The sequence below is a fragment of the Mandrillus leucophaeus genome, unplaced genomic scaffold (assembly GCF_000951045.1).
Source record: "Mandrillus leucophaeus isolate KB7577 unplaced genomic scaffold, Mleu.le_1.0 Scaffold1119, whole genome shotgun sequence".
Taxonomy (NCBI): domain Eukaryota; kingdom Metazoa; phylum Chordata; class Mammalia; order Primates; family Cercopithecidae; genus Mandrillus; species Mandrillus leucophaeus.
The window spans coordinates 259,138-274,301 of record NW_012099421.1 but is presented as its reverse complement, the minus strand read 5'-3'; the positions used below and the strand labels follow the sequence as shown (position 1 = coordinate 274,301).

The 15,164-nt window shown below is 39.3% G+C and overlaps 1 pseudogene across 1 annotated transcript; it reads left to right on the top strand.

Annotated features, from left to right (window-relative positions):
- The first annotated feature begins 2,661 nt into the window (after positions 1–2,661).
- On the top strand, positions 2,662–4,814 carry LOC105549560 (annotated as a pseudogene). Its single transcript, XR_001007561.1, has one exon. The product of XR_001007561.1 is annotated as a heat shock cognate 71 kDa protein pseudogene (transcript).
- The last annotated feature ends 10,350 nt before the right edge of the window (positions 4,815–15,164 follow it).

Genomic DNA, 15,164 nt, shown 5'->3' with positions numbered 1-15,164 from the left:
CCAAACACCGCATGTTCTCACTCATAGGTGGGAACTGAACAATGAGATCACTTGGACTCGGGAAGGGGAACATCACACACCAGGGCCTATCATGGGGAGGGGGGAGCGGGGAGGGATTGCATTGGGATAACACTCCCATTGGGAGTTATACCTGATGTAAATGACGAGTTGATGGGTGCTGACGAGTTGATGGGTGCAGCACAGCAACATGACACAAGTATATATATGTAACAAACCTGCACGTTATGCACATGTACCCTAGAACTTAAAGTATAATAATAATAAAAAAGAAAAAAGAAAAAAAAAGATGTTGAGAACATACATTGGGGAAAAGACAGTCCCTTCAATAAATGGTGCTGGGGAACTGGATATTCATATGCAGAAGAATGAAACTAGATACGTATCTCTCACCATATACCAAAAAAAAAATCAAAATGGATTAAAGTCTTAAATCCAAAGCCCACAACTATGAAACTGCTAGAACAAAACCTTAGGGAAAATCTCCAGGACATTGATGTGGGCAAAAATTTCTTGAGTAATGTCCTACTAGTACAGGCAAGCAAAGCAAAAATGAACAAATGAGATCACATAAAATTAAAAAGCTTCTGCACAGCTAAGAAAACTATTAATAAAGTAAAGAAACATCCCACAGAATGGGAAAAAATATTTTCAAACTACCCACTTGACAAGGGATTAATAAACAGAATACATGATGAGCTGAATCAACACTATAGAAAAAAGCTAATAATATGACTAAAAAATAGGCAAAAGAAATGAATAGACATTTCTCAAAAGAACATACAAATAGCAAATAGACATATGAAAAGGTGCTCAACACCACTGGTCATTGAAGAAAAGCAAATCAAAATTACAATGAGATATCATCCCACTCCAGTTAAAATGGCTTATATCTACCTTTGGTCTTTGATGTTGGTGACCTTCAGATGGGGTTTTGGTTTGGACGTCCTTTTTGTTGACATTGATACCATCCCTTTCTGTTTGTTAGTTTCCCTTCTAACAGTCAGGCCCCTCTGCTGTAGTTCTGCTGGATTTTGCTGGAGGTCCACTCCAGACCATGTTTACCTGGGTATCACCAGCGGAGGCTGCAAGCAAAGATTGCTGCCTGTTCCTTCCTCTGGAAGTTTCATCCCAGAGGGGCACCCGCCAGATGCCAGCCAGAGCTTTCCTGTATGAGTTGTCTGTTGACCCCTGCTGGGAGGTGTCTCTCAGTCAGGAGGCATGGGGGTCAGGGACCCACTTGAGGAGGCACTATCCCTTAGCAGAGCTCGAGCTCTGTGCTGGGAGATTTGCTACTCTCTTCAGAGCCAGCAGGCAAGAACGTTTAAGTCTGCTTAACCTGTGCCCACAACAACTGCCCCTTCCCCCAGGTGCTCTGTCCCAGGGAGATGGGAGTTTTATCTATAAGCCCCTGACTGGGGCTGTTGCCTTTCTTTCAGAGATGCTCTGCCCAGAGAGGAGAAATCTAGAGAGGCAGTCTGGCTACAGCAGCTTTGCCAAGCTGCACTGGGCCCTGCCCAGTTCAAACTTCCCAGTGGCTTTGTTTACTCTGTGAGGGGAAAGCTGCCTACTGAAGCCTCAGTAATGGCAAATGCCCCTCCCCCCACCAAGCTTGAGCATCCCAGGTCGACTTCAGACTGCTGTGCTGGCAGCAAGCATTTCAAGTCAGTGGATCTTAGCTTGCTAGGCTCCATGGGAATGGGATCCGCTGAGCTAGACCACCTGACTCTCTTGTTTCAGCCCCCTTTTCAGGGGAGTGAATGGTTCTGTCTCGCTGGCATTCCAGGTGCCACTGGGGTATGAAAAAAAAACTCCTGCAGCTAGCTCGGTGTCTGCCCAGACGGCCACCAATTTTGTGCCTGAAACACAGGGCCCTGGTGGTGTAGGCACCCAAGGGACTCTCCTGTTCTGCAGGTTGTGAAGACCATGGGAAAAGCATAGTATCTGGGCTGGAATGCACCATTCCTCATGGCACAGTCCCTCACGGCTTCCCTTGGCTAGGGAAGGGAATTCCACAACCCCTTGCACTTCCAGGGTGAGGCAATGCCCCACCCTGCTTTGACTTCCCCTCTGTGGGCTGCACCCACTGTCTAACCAGTCCCAATGAGATAAGCTGGATACCTCAGCTGGAAATGCAGAAATCACCCACTTTCTGCATTTGATCTCATTGGGAGCTGCAGACCAGAGCTGTTCCTATGTGGCCATCTTGCTAGCCACCTCACCCACAAAACAAATCTTAATAAAATTTTAAAAAATTAAAATCATATATAGTATCTTCTCAGATCACAGTAGAATAAAACTAGAAATCAATGCCAAAAGACACCCTCAAGACTACAAATAAATGGACATTAAACAATATGCTTGTGAATAATTTGTAGGTTAATAATGAAATCAAATTGAAAGTTAAGAATTTTTTCAAAATGAATAACAGTGACAAGTTATCAAAACTTCAGGAATGCAGCAAAAGCACTGCTAGAGGAGTGTTTACAGCGCTAAATGCCTACATCAAAAAGACAGAAAGATAACAAGTCTATTATAGACAACTTACTGTTACACCTCAAGGAACTAGAGAAACAAGAACAAATCAAACCCAAAGTTAGCAAAAGAAAAAAATAACAAATATTAAAGCAGAACTAAATGAAATTGAAAGCAAAAAAATGAATAAAACATAAAGTTGGTTCTCAGAAAAAACAAAGAAAACGTATAGCCCAGTAACTAGATAAACCCAGAAAAGAAGAGAGAAGATTCAAATAAGTTCAATTTGAAATGAAACTGTAGCTCATTGAGCTTGCCTGCAGCTCTCAGGGTTCCTGTGGCTTTCTTTGTTGTTGCAGCCAGGCCTGCATGCCAGCAACCATGTCGAAGGGACCTGCAGTTGGTATGGCTCTTGGCCCCACATACTCTTGTGTGGGTGTTTTCCAGCAGGGAAAAATAGAGATAATTGGCAATGATCAGGGACACCGAACCATTCGAAGCTATGTCACCTTTGCGGACACTGAACGATTGATCGGTGATGCCTCAAAGAATCAAGTTGCAATGAACCCCACCAACACGATTTTTGATGCCAAACATCGATTTGGATTCAGATTTGATGATGCTGTTGTCCAATCTGATATGAAGCATTGGCCCTTCATGGTGGTGAATGATGCTGGCAGGCCTAAGGTCCAAGTAGAATACAAGGGAGAGACCAAAAGCTTCTACCCAAGAGGAGGTGTCCTCTATGGTTCTGACAAAGATGAAGGAAATTGCAGAAGCCTACCTTGGGAAGACTATTACTAATGCTGTGGTCACAGTGCCGGCTTAATTTAATGACTCAGCATCAGGCTAACAAAGATGCTGGAACTATTGCTGGTCTCAATGTACTTAGAATTATTAATGAACCAACTGCTGATGCTATTGCTTACAGCTTAGACAAAAAGGTTAGAGCAGAAAGAAACATGCTGATCTTTGACCTGGGAGGCGGCACTTTTGATGTGTCAATCCTCAATACTGAGGATGGAATCTTTGAGGCCAAATCTACAGCCAGAGACACCCACTTGGGTGAAGAAGATTTTGACAACCGAATGGTCAACCGTTTTATTGCTGAGTTAAAGCACAAGCACAAGAAGGACATCAGTGAGAACAAGAGAGCTGTAAGACGCCTCTGTACTGCTTGTGAACGTACTAAGAGTACTCTCTCTTCCAGCACCCATGCCAGTATTGAGATCGATTTTCTCTCTGAAGGAATCGACTTCTATACCTCCAGTACCCATGCCTGATTTGAAGAATTGAATGCTGACCTGTTCCATAGAACCCTGGACCTGGCAGAGAAAGCCCTTCGAGATGCCAAACTAGACAAGTCACAGATTCACAATATTGTCCTGGTTGGTATTTCTACTCATATCCCCAAGATTCAGAATCTTCTCCAAGACTTCTCCCATGAAAAATAACTGAATAAGAGCATCAACCCTGATGAAGCTGTTGCTTATGGTGCAGCTGTCCAGGCAGCCATCCTGTCTGGAGACAAGTCTGAAAATGTTCAAGATTTGCTGCTCTTGGATGTCACTCCTCTTTCCCTTGGTATTGAAACTGCTGGTGGAGTCATGACCGACCTCATCAAACATACTACTACCATTCCTACCAAGCAGACACAGACCTTCACTACCTATTCTGACAACCAGCCTGGTGTGCTTATTCAGGTTTATGAAGGTGAGCATACCATGACCAAGGATGACAACCTGCTTGACAAGTTTGAACTCACAGGCATACCTCCTGCACCCTGAGGTGTTCCTCAGATTGAAGTCACTTTTGACATTGATGCCAATGGCATCTTCAATGTCTCTGCTGTGGACAAGAGTACAAGAAAAAAGAAGAAGATTACTATCACTAACGACAAGGGCCATTTGAGCAAGGAAGACATTGAACATATGGTTCAGGAAGCTGAGAAGTACAAAGTTGAAGACAAGAAGCAGAGGGACGAAGTGTCATCCAAAAATTCACTTGACTCCTGTGAATTCAACATGAAAGCAACTCTCAAAGGTGAGAAAATTCAAGGCAAGATTAACGATGAAGACAAACAGAAGATTCTGCACGAGTATAATGAAATTATCAACTGGCTCAATAAGAATCAGACTGCTGAGAAGGAAGAATTTGAACATCAGCAGAAACAGCTGGAGAAAGTCTGCAACCCCATCATTACCAAGCTGTACCCGAGGGCAGGAGGCAAGCCAGGAGGAATGCCTGGGGGATTTCCTGGTGGTGGAGCTCCTCCCCCTGGTGGTGCTTCATCAGGGCTCACCATTGAAGAGGTTGATTAAGTCAACACAAGTATAGATGTAGCATTGTTCCACACATTTAAAATATTGAAGGATCTAAATTTGTAGCAAATTCTGTGGCAGTTTTAAAAAGTTCAGCTGCTATAGTAAGTTACTGGGCATTCTCAATACTTGAATATGGAACATATGCACAGGGGAAGGATATAACATTGCACTTTATAAACACTATTGTATGTGGAAAAATGCAAAGTCTTAAATAAAACTATTTAAAATTGGCAAAAAAAGAAATGAAATGATAAACTTTACAACTGACTCCACAGAAATACAAAGGATCATTCAAGACTATTATGAAAACCTCTATGCACATAAACCAGAAAATCTAGAAGAAATGAATAAACTCCTGGAAACATACAATCCCCCTAGCTTTGATCAAGAAGAAATAGAAATCCTGAACAGATCAATAGCAAGCAGTAAAATTTAATCAGTAATTTAAAGAAAGGAAACCACTGCCCACAACAGCAACAACAACAAAAGCCGAGGTGGACCACAAGGATTCATAGCTGAATTCTATCAGACATTCAAAGAAGAATTGATGCCAATCCTACTGAAACTATTTCAAAAGACTTAGAAGGAGGGAATCCTCCCTAACTCATTCTATGAAGCCAGTATCACACTGATACCAAAACCAAGAAAGGACACAACAACAACAGCAAAACTACAGGCCAATATCTGTGAAAAATGTAGATGCAAAAAAATCCTCAACGAAATACTAGCAACCCAAATCCAACAGCACATCCAAAAGATAACTCACCATGATCAAGTGTGTTTCATCCCAGAGATGAAGTGATGGATCAACATACTCAAGTCAATAAATGTGATTCACTACATAAACAGAATTAAAAACAAAATCCATATGATCATCTCAATAGGCACAGAAAAAAAGAATTCAACAAAATCCACCATCTCTTTATGTTTAACAACCCTTAACAAACAAGCATAGAAGGAACATACATCAAAATAATAGCAGCCATATATGACATACCCACAGTCAACATCATACTGAATGGGGGAAAGTTGAAAATTCTCACTAAGAACTAGAACGAGACAAGGACGTCCACTTTCACCACTTCTATTCAACATAGTACTGGAAGTCATAGAGCAATCAGGCAAGAGAAAGAAATAAAGGGCATTCAAATAGGAAAACAGGAAGCCAAACCATTGCTGTTTGCCCATGATATGATCATATACCTAGAAAACCCTAAAGGCTCCCCCAAAAGACTCCTAGGTATGATAAGTGAAGTAAGTAAAGTCTCAATTCAGTATAGTACAAAATCAATGTGCACAAATCAGTAGCACTGCTATACAACAACAGTGACCAAACTGAGAATCAAATCAAGAATTCAATCCCATTTACAGTAGCTACAAAAAATATAATAACTAGGAATATATTTAAGCAAGGAGGTAAAAGATCTCTACAAGGAGAACTAAAAAACACTGCAGAAAGAAATCATAGATGACACAAACAAATGGAAATAGATACCATGCTCATGGATTGGAAGAATCGATATTGTAAAAATGACCATACTGTCAAAGCAATCTACAGATTCAATGCAATTCCTATCAAAATACCAACTTCATTTTTCACAGAACTAGAAAAAACAGTCCTAAGATTCATAATGGAACTAAAAAAGACCCCAAATATCCAAAGCAATCGTAATGAAAATGAACAAATCTGGAGGCATTATTTTCCTCAACTTCAAATCATATAATACTACAAGGCTATAGTAACCAAAACAGCATGGTACTGGTACAAAAGGAGATACACGAACCAATGGAACATAACAGAGAGGCCAGGAATAAATTCGTACATTTACAATCAACTGATCTTTGACAAAGCACACAAAAACATAAACTGGGAAAAGGACACCATATTCAATAAATGATGCTAGGAAAATTGAATAGCCACATGTAGAAGAATAAAACTGGATCCCTATCTCACCTTATACAAAAATTTACTGCAGATGGATTAAAGACTTAAATCTAAGGCCCGAAATCAGAAATATTCTAGAGGAAAACTTAGAAAAAAAAAAAACCCCTTCTGGCCATTGGCATAGGCAAAGAATTTATGATTAAGACCCCAAAAGCAAATGCAACAAAGACAGAAATAAATAAATGGAACCTAATTAAATTAAAAAGCTTCCACACAGCAAAAAAAATAATCATCAAAGTAAACCTGCAACTCACAGCATGGGAGAAAATATTTGGAAATTATACATCTGACAAAGAATTAATGTACAGAATCTACAAGGAACTCAAGCAAATCAGCAAAAAACCCACAAATTATCCCATCAAAAAGTGGGCAAATAACATGAATAGACAGTTTTTCAAAAGAAGATATACAAAGGGCCAAGAAACACATAAAAATCATTCAACACCTCTAATAATCATGGAAATGCAAATTAAAACCACAATAAGATACCACCTTACTCCAGCCAGAATGGCCATTAATTAAAAGGTCAAAGAGCAATGGATGTTGTCATGGACATAATGAAAAGGGAATGCTTATACACTGCTAGTGGGAATGTATATTTGTACAACCTCTATGGAAAACAGTATGGAGATTTCTCAAAGAATTAAAAGTAGATCTTCCATTCAATCTTTTCCCAAAGGAAAAGAAGTCACTATATCAAAAAAAACTCTTGTGCATGTTTATTTATTACAGCACAATTCACAATTACAAAGATATGCAGTCAACCTCAGTGCCCATCAACCAATTAGTGGATAAAGAAAATGTGGTGCATATATCTATCTATCTATATATTATATATATATATAGACACACACACACACGTACACATATACCATGGAATACTACTCACTCATGATAAAGAATGAAATAATGTCTTTTACAGCAACTTGGATGGAACTGGAGGCTATCATTCTAAGTGAAGTAACTCAGGAATCGAAAACCAAATACCACATGTTCTTACTTTTAAGTGGGACCTAAGCTACAGATATGCAAAGGCATACAGACTGGTATTAATGCACATTGGAGACTCAGAAGGGGAAGAAGGAGGTGGAGGAAGGACAAAAAACTACTTATTGGGTACAATGTACAGAGCTAAAGTGATGGGTACATTAAAATCCCATTCTTCACCACTGTACAATTCATCTGTGTAACCAAAAACCACTTATACCTCAAAAGTCATTGAAATTAAAAAAATAAAATAAAATAATTTCAAATAGTCATATGTAGCTAGTGACTACCTGATTGGATAGTCATAGTTAATCAGTAATAAATGAAAAGCCTTATCTTATTAATGTGGTTGCCTTGGATTCCACTTTGTCTATAATATTATGCTTTTTTTCTGTTTCAAATTGCTGATATATTCAGATCTATATACCTATCTCTCCATCTCTCTCTACATATATATATATAAACTAAGTAAATACAGTATATTCATACATGTATATATACATATACAGTTTGTATATATATAGTTTTTCTGCCTTTCACCTTTAAGAGTCACTTTTAGATATGTCTTTTATAAACCAAAGAAACTACAGTTGAACCTTGTTTTCTAATTCAAACTGAGAATCTTTGTCTTATAATAGGAATGTTTAACCCACGCCCATTTACTGGCATTTATTGGTCTTTCTTCAATTGTTGTATTTGCATTATGCTTTCTTCTTAATTTTATGTGGTTTTATTTTTCTGCTGGACTCATTTGTAAAGTATACTTTCTAGTTTTAATTCTATAAGAGGTTACCCCTAAATTTAAAATAAATGAATTTATATTTCTCCTTGAAACTCTCTCTCTCATACCTCCTCTACTTTCCTACTCCACCCCTCTATCTCCCAGGTAATGGTGGCATAGTGTGAGATTTTAGTCTGGTTTTTGTATATTTAAAATTATGTTGTCTACCCTTTCAAGAATTAATATATCCATTCTGTTTTGTAACCTTATCTATACTATTAGACTAATTCTATATTCAATAGATTCAATGAACACATCATTCTTTTTATAACATAGTCTATATTCTTAAGGTCTTTTTATTGTTTTTTATTGTTTGCAAGATGCTTTGAGAATTTATTTTGCATCTCCCCATGTCATTTCCCAAGGGTTCTATAAAGGGTACATTCTCTGAGCTCTTGCATTTCTGAAAATATCTTTATGTTGCATTGTCAGAGAACTTCTTGGTCAAAACATTTTCCCATCAAAAATGTAAATGTTCCACTATTTGTCTTCTGACATTTAGTACTATGGAAAATTCTAGGGATATCCCTTTTTTTTTTCTTTAGAGGTACCCAGTTTTCGGTTTTTGTTGTCTCTTTCTTTGACTAGATACTTACAGAAGTTTTTTCTTTATCCTTGAAATTCAGAACATTCATCAGGATTATGTAGATATCAGTTATATCTTACTAGTTTGGTACCTTTTGATCTGGAGATTCAGCTGTTTCTTAATTTTATAGATGTTTTCTTCTATTATTGCTTCTATTCATTTATTCTTGTCTTTCAGATATTAGATAAGCCATACTGAAACAGTCTGTTGCTGTCTGAGATAACGCCTCTTTGTCCTACCTCCAAGATGATTAAGGAGCACGGACACAAAACTGAGCTTAGAGTGAAAACTTAATAAGTGAAAGAAGAAAGCTCTCTGTCAGCAGAGAGGGGGGTCCCGAACAGGTATACTCACTGTGGGGCCCGTTCTGGGGTTTTTATGGACCAGAAAAGGGAAGAAATGTGCGTAGTCTGTGGGCTGTCTTGGCTAACCCGTGACTCAGCCTGGCCCGGGACTTTGGCCCGGGACCAATCAGGAGCTGAAATGATGATTCACAGATACTGCTTAGCTTGCCCCAGGGCCTATCAGAAGCTGACATGAAGTTTGGCGGGGGGCCGGGGGTGGGGGGGACCTTGGCCTGGGACCAATCCGGAGCTGAGGTGATGATTCATAGAAGTCGGACTTACTGAGTTGTTTTTTTTTTTTTGGTTGGTTGGTTGTTTTGAGACGGTGTCTCACTCTATTGCCCAGGCTGGAGTGCAGTGGCACCATCTCCGCTCAGTGCAACCTCCACCTCCTGGGTTCAAGAGATTCTCCTGCCTCAGCCTCCTGAGCAGCTGGGACTACAGGCACGCGCCACCACACCCAGCTAATTTTTGTATATTTTTTAGTAGAGACGGGATTTCACCATATTGGCCAGGCTGGTCTCGAACTCCTGACCTCGTGATCTGCCCGCCTCAGCCTCCCAAAGTGCTGGGATTACAGGCGTGAGCCACCGCACCTGGCCCGGACTTATAGTTCTAATAAAGGAAAGTAGAGTGCCCACCCAAACCCACCAGAGCCCACCATGCCCATGCCCACAAAAGGAGAAGAAACTTTTCCTGGGAACACGCTGACTATACAAAGGACAAAGGCATTTGGATGCCAGGCCTTGTTCCCTTATCTGAGTGAGTTGGAGGTTCTGTGTCAGTTTTTATCCAAACGGGCAGGAGGTTTTTCTATCTGTGCAGCCATGGGCATGTCTTCAGGCACAACACCCTGTGCTAGTTACCTTATCGGTGCCTGCAGCTTGAATTATGTTGCCAGGTTGCTTTTTGTGTTATGTGGGGATAAGGCACTGACCTATGGGCTGGGGGCTCTCCTGGTACCCTTCCCTTGCTGTCTACCTAAAGCAAGCTAGCTAATTCCTTTCAATATGTTGGTTCTACATTCACTGGCCATTATATTAATTATTGATTTTCTTGTTATTTTTATCTCCTTGTTCTTTTCCTCTGCATTATAGGAGAGTTTTGGGTTGCATCAAAAATTTCTGATTTTATTTCTGCATTCTCAAAACTGATCATACTGCTGCTGATTTATTTTTTACATGCTAGTATCATTTTTTTGTTCACAGTTGACTATTTTTGACATACAAAACAGCAATTTAATATGGTTTAAACTGAAAAATAAAAAGAATTACTGCAGTATCTATGGTGATAGAGACAAGCTAGAAATCCAGTAAATACCCATTAATATGGAAATGATTGAATAAACTGTGATACATTCATATCATGAGGTATTATGCTACCACTAAGAGAACAACAGTGGAACGTATGCAAATTCCACTAGGTACTGATTAAAAGATACAGAAAAAAAAGTGTATCATACAATAATCGCATTTTTAAATAATGTCCAAACAAAAGCTGTGTGTGTGTGTGTGTGTGTGTGTGTGTGTGTGTGTGTGTTTGAATCAGACGAAGGGACTTTAGAAAAATGTATAGAAGGATATGCACCAGACTGTTAACTCTGGTTACCTTGGGGAAGTATAAATTAGAAGAAAGAAAAGAAGAGGGGAGGACAACTTCCCCCAAAATTGTCCTTAACAATACAGCAAGCATTCGACAATGATGCCATTTATGAAAAGTTACCTATGTATATATGTATACGCAAAATAAACCACACAAAAGGATGGTCATCCTAAAAGTGGCTATCTCAAGGTAGTGAGATTTTGGATACTTCTTTCTTCTTCTTCCCCCATCCCAACATATACCCACGTACACACACACACACACACACACACAAACCATAAATATCACATTCACACCTCCAAATGCACATAGTGTAAGCTAGTTTCTAGCTCAGTAATCTAGAGCATAAAGGTAATGGAAAGGAAGCCAGAACCACAAGCAATGCTGGCATAAGAACTTTGTCTTCATTTCCTCTATTTACTTTCTGGCCAGACTCAGACCAGCCCCCTTCAATGTAATGGTTTCTACATCATCGTATCCTGCTACCTTCCTTTCTAGCCCTGGCTCTTCCAAGTTAGGAAAAGTTTGTTAGTTCCAGGATTTCTTCTATTTTTTTGTTAGGCTGAAAACTTTTGAGTGGGAACTTGTAAGACATCACCCAATTTTTATTTTAGTTTCCAAGTTTGGTCTTGTCTGCTCTCTATGTTGACAATTCTTTCCTTCTTTACATACCAAACTAAGACAAGTTTTCTTTACTTTTTTAAAAATTCCATGGTCCTTTTGGAATACCCCTATTTCTTAAAGTCAGTCTCTTTTACTTACTTCTTAGTTCCATTTATTTAGAGTTCACCTTACCTATTTGGAATCCTAAGCTTTACTTTGCCTTTCTAAGCAGTAATTCTGATAATTATTGCTACAAAGATGTTGAATACTGCATTTCACAGGACCTGGAATAATCAACCAATCTCAATGCTTTCAAACTGACATGGCCCTTGAACCATATTTGAACGAGTAACAAAGCTTTAAAAGCCTCTACTCATCTTTAATACAGGCCCTCTGAGCCCTCAGCATCACACCCTCCGGCCCCATCAATGTTTTATGGAATCTAAATTAAAGGCTGTTTTCAAACTCTTAATCGTAAAGCATTACTTTCAATTTTTATAATGACCAAGACCAAATTTAGCTTCTTGGCATTGCTTAGATTGTTCCTAGTCAGAGAGACATGAGGGCTGCTTAAACCTATAATCTTAGTTTCAATCCACACTCTATAATTTTCAGAAATGACAGTTCTGACAGGAAAATGCCTGGGAAGACACCAACCTCTGGGTCTCACAACTCTAAAAAACAGAACTTGCTGACAGATTTTGACAAAGGGACCCCAGTGAGTACACATTAGGGCAAGATTTCATATGAATAGGACACCATCCTGTTTGCCCTCAGACTTTTCAAATGTGGTCTTCTATGCACTATCTAACCCTCACCTTTCACCTCACTGGCATTGGTCCCCTTGTCACAGAACACGAGCAGGCAAAGAAACACTGTATACAAATTCAACTGCACCTGCGCAGTAGAGATCTGTTGTGTAGTGGGCTCTTACATGAGACTATAGTGTAAAACTTTCTGGAAGTGAGCCAAACAGACCCTAGCTTGTATGAGTTAAAATCATTTCAAGTCAAACTGGTCATCACAAGGTACTGGCAGACCTGATCAATTCACAGGTAGCAGCTACATTGAATGAACAAAGAGTTAAGGTGAACCATGTTACAAGAAAAGAGAATGAACGACTACATCCTAAAAACCCTTTCCTTGCACTCCCAAATAAAAATCTGTCCCTCACAGATCTACCAAGAATCTTTAAATTCCCACCACAGGGATTACTCTTTTAGTTTAAAGGTATTAACTGTCTTTGTTAAAATATAACTGGAAGACACAGAAAAAGTAATTCCAGCCATTATTAAAAGCCTTAGGGCCCTAGAGGGATTTGTTTGCTATACTAGGCAGTTTCCTAGAAAAAAACTAATACCACCACGTTTGTAAACTGACTATAACCTATATGTTGTTCCTTTCTATGTTCATACCATACAAATGACATATGTAAGAAGGACAAATTATTATCATTGTTTTTTGGTAAGAAAATTGAGACTCAAAGAGGTAAAGTAGCCATTCAGCCAACAGCTGACATTTGCACTAAGAGTGGTTCAAAGAGAAAAATATTGATAGGAGAGAAGGGATCTGGAAAGACCCTGAACACTGGGAAGAAGGCTAGGGTGGGGCCCCATGGTAGGGACACTAATAACCCAAAACCACTGAGTATCTGCTCAGTAAAGAGTAAAGAGGGTATGCAGGAAAAGAAGACAAACTTGTCCTACTCCACAGCCTTGCAGTTTGGTTCTGTCCGTTTCTTTAAGAGTATGCATATCACCCTTTGAGGATCTTTCTAAAACATGTCATGCCATAATTTTGGGTCTGCCAGTGTCCAAAAATAAAATAAAGTAACATAAATATACCAAGAATTAAACAACCTGGGTTCTGGTTCTAGCTCCACTAACTACTAGCTCCATAACCATTCATATATTTTTCTATCTCTTTGAAGACTGACAAAAGAAGAATAGCCATAGGTAATTCAATAGAACACAGGACTTGGGACAAGAAGTTTGAGGCTTCTTCATCATTCTCAGCAAACTATCACAAGGACAGAAAACCAAACACAGCATGTTCTCACTCATAGGTGGGAATTGAACAATGAGATCACTTGGACACAGGGCAGGGAACATCACACAGTGGGGCCTGTTGGGTGGTGGGGGGCTGGGGTAGGGATAGCATTAGGAGAAATACCTAATGTAAATGATGAGTTGATGGGTGCAGCAAACCAACATGGCACATGTATACCTATGTATCAAACCTGCACGTTGTGCACATGTACTCTAGAACTTAAAGTGTAATAATAAAAAAAGAATTAAGAGCATTATGTATCTTAAAAATAAACTCATCTTTCCTGTTAGACTTAAAAAAGAAGATTGAGGTTTCTTTCAAGATTCAACAAAATCATTCATGATATTCAGTATGTTAACATAGTCTCTAGTAATCTAGAGGTGAACATAAACAGGTAAGGCCCCTGTTCATATCAACTGGCATTCTATTGGCAGAGAAGACAGATAATAAACAGGAAACTAATAAGCAAACAATACAAAAGGTATCTGATAGTGCTATGCAGAAAATAGATTTTGAGTCCTTACTGCATAAACCTGGGGCAAGTGAATTGTCTTCTCATCTTTAAAAGAACACTAACAGCTCAGGCTAAGCCTATTGTATAGTTTTGCCATAAGGATCAAAGAATGGATTGCAAAGCTTATTGTAAACTTCAAAGTGTTTACATAATCTTTATCAGAGAGAGAGGAAAATCTTCTATTTCACTGCTGTGAGCAAGCAAAGAAACTGAGCCTGCTATAGATTCTGTTGTTTCCAAAGACAAGGCTTATAAGAATACATTCAATAACAGCATCTAAAAGGAGACCAATCAATACAGTCCAAAATGTACTCGTCAGTGGGTAACCTGAATTGAGAGTTAGAAGGAAATGAATTGAGACTCAAGCTAAATCAGAGGAATTTTCTATTTCACATATTTGGTTTTATTGCTGGAATTAATAGGACATGCAAAAGCTAAAATTGAGACAGTAATAGTAAGTGGCCTAAGAGCCTCCAACTACAATAAAGAACAAAGTTCCCTTGATTTATTTAAATCAAATCCATGTCATGCACTGAAACAGGGTGCTTCTTACCTGGATTAGTCCGTTTTCTTGCTGCTGATAAAGACATACCCGAGACTGGGAAGAAAAAGAGGTTTAATTGTACTTACACTTCCCCATAGCTTGGGGGGACCTTAGAATCATGGCGGGAGGCAAAAGGCACTTTTTAGATGGTGTTAGCAAGGAAAAAATGAGGAAGATGCAAAAGCAGAAACCCCGGATAAAACCATCAGATCTCATGAGACTTATTCACTACCACGAAAACAGCATGGGGGAAACCGCCCCCATGATTCAAATTATCTCCCACCAGGTACCTTCAACAACACGTGGAAATTAGGGGAGTACAATTCAAGGTGAGATCTGGGTGGGAACACAGAGTCAAACCATATCACTACCCCTGACCAAAGCAGAGAACT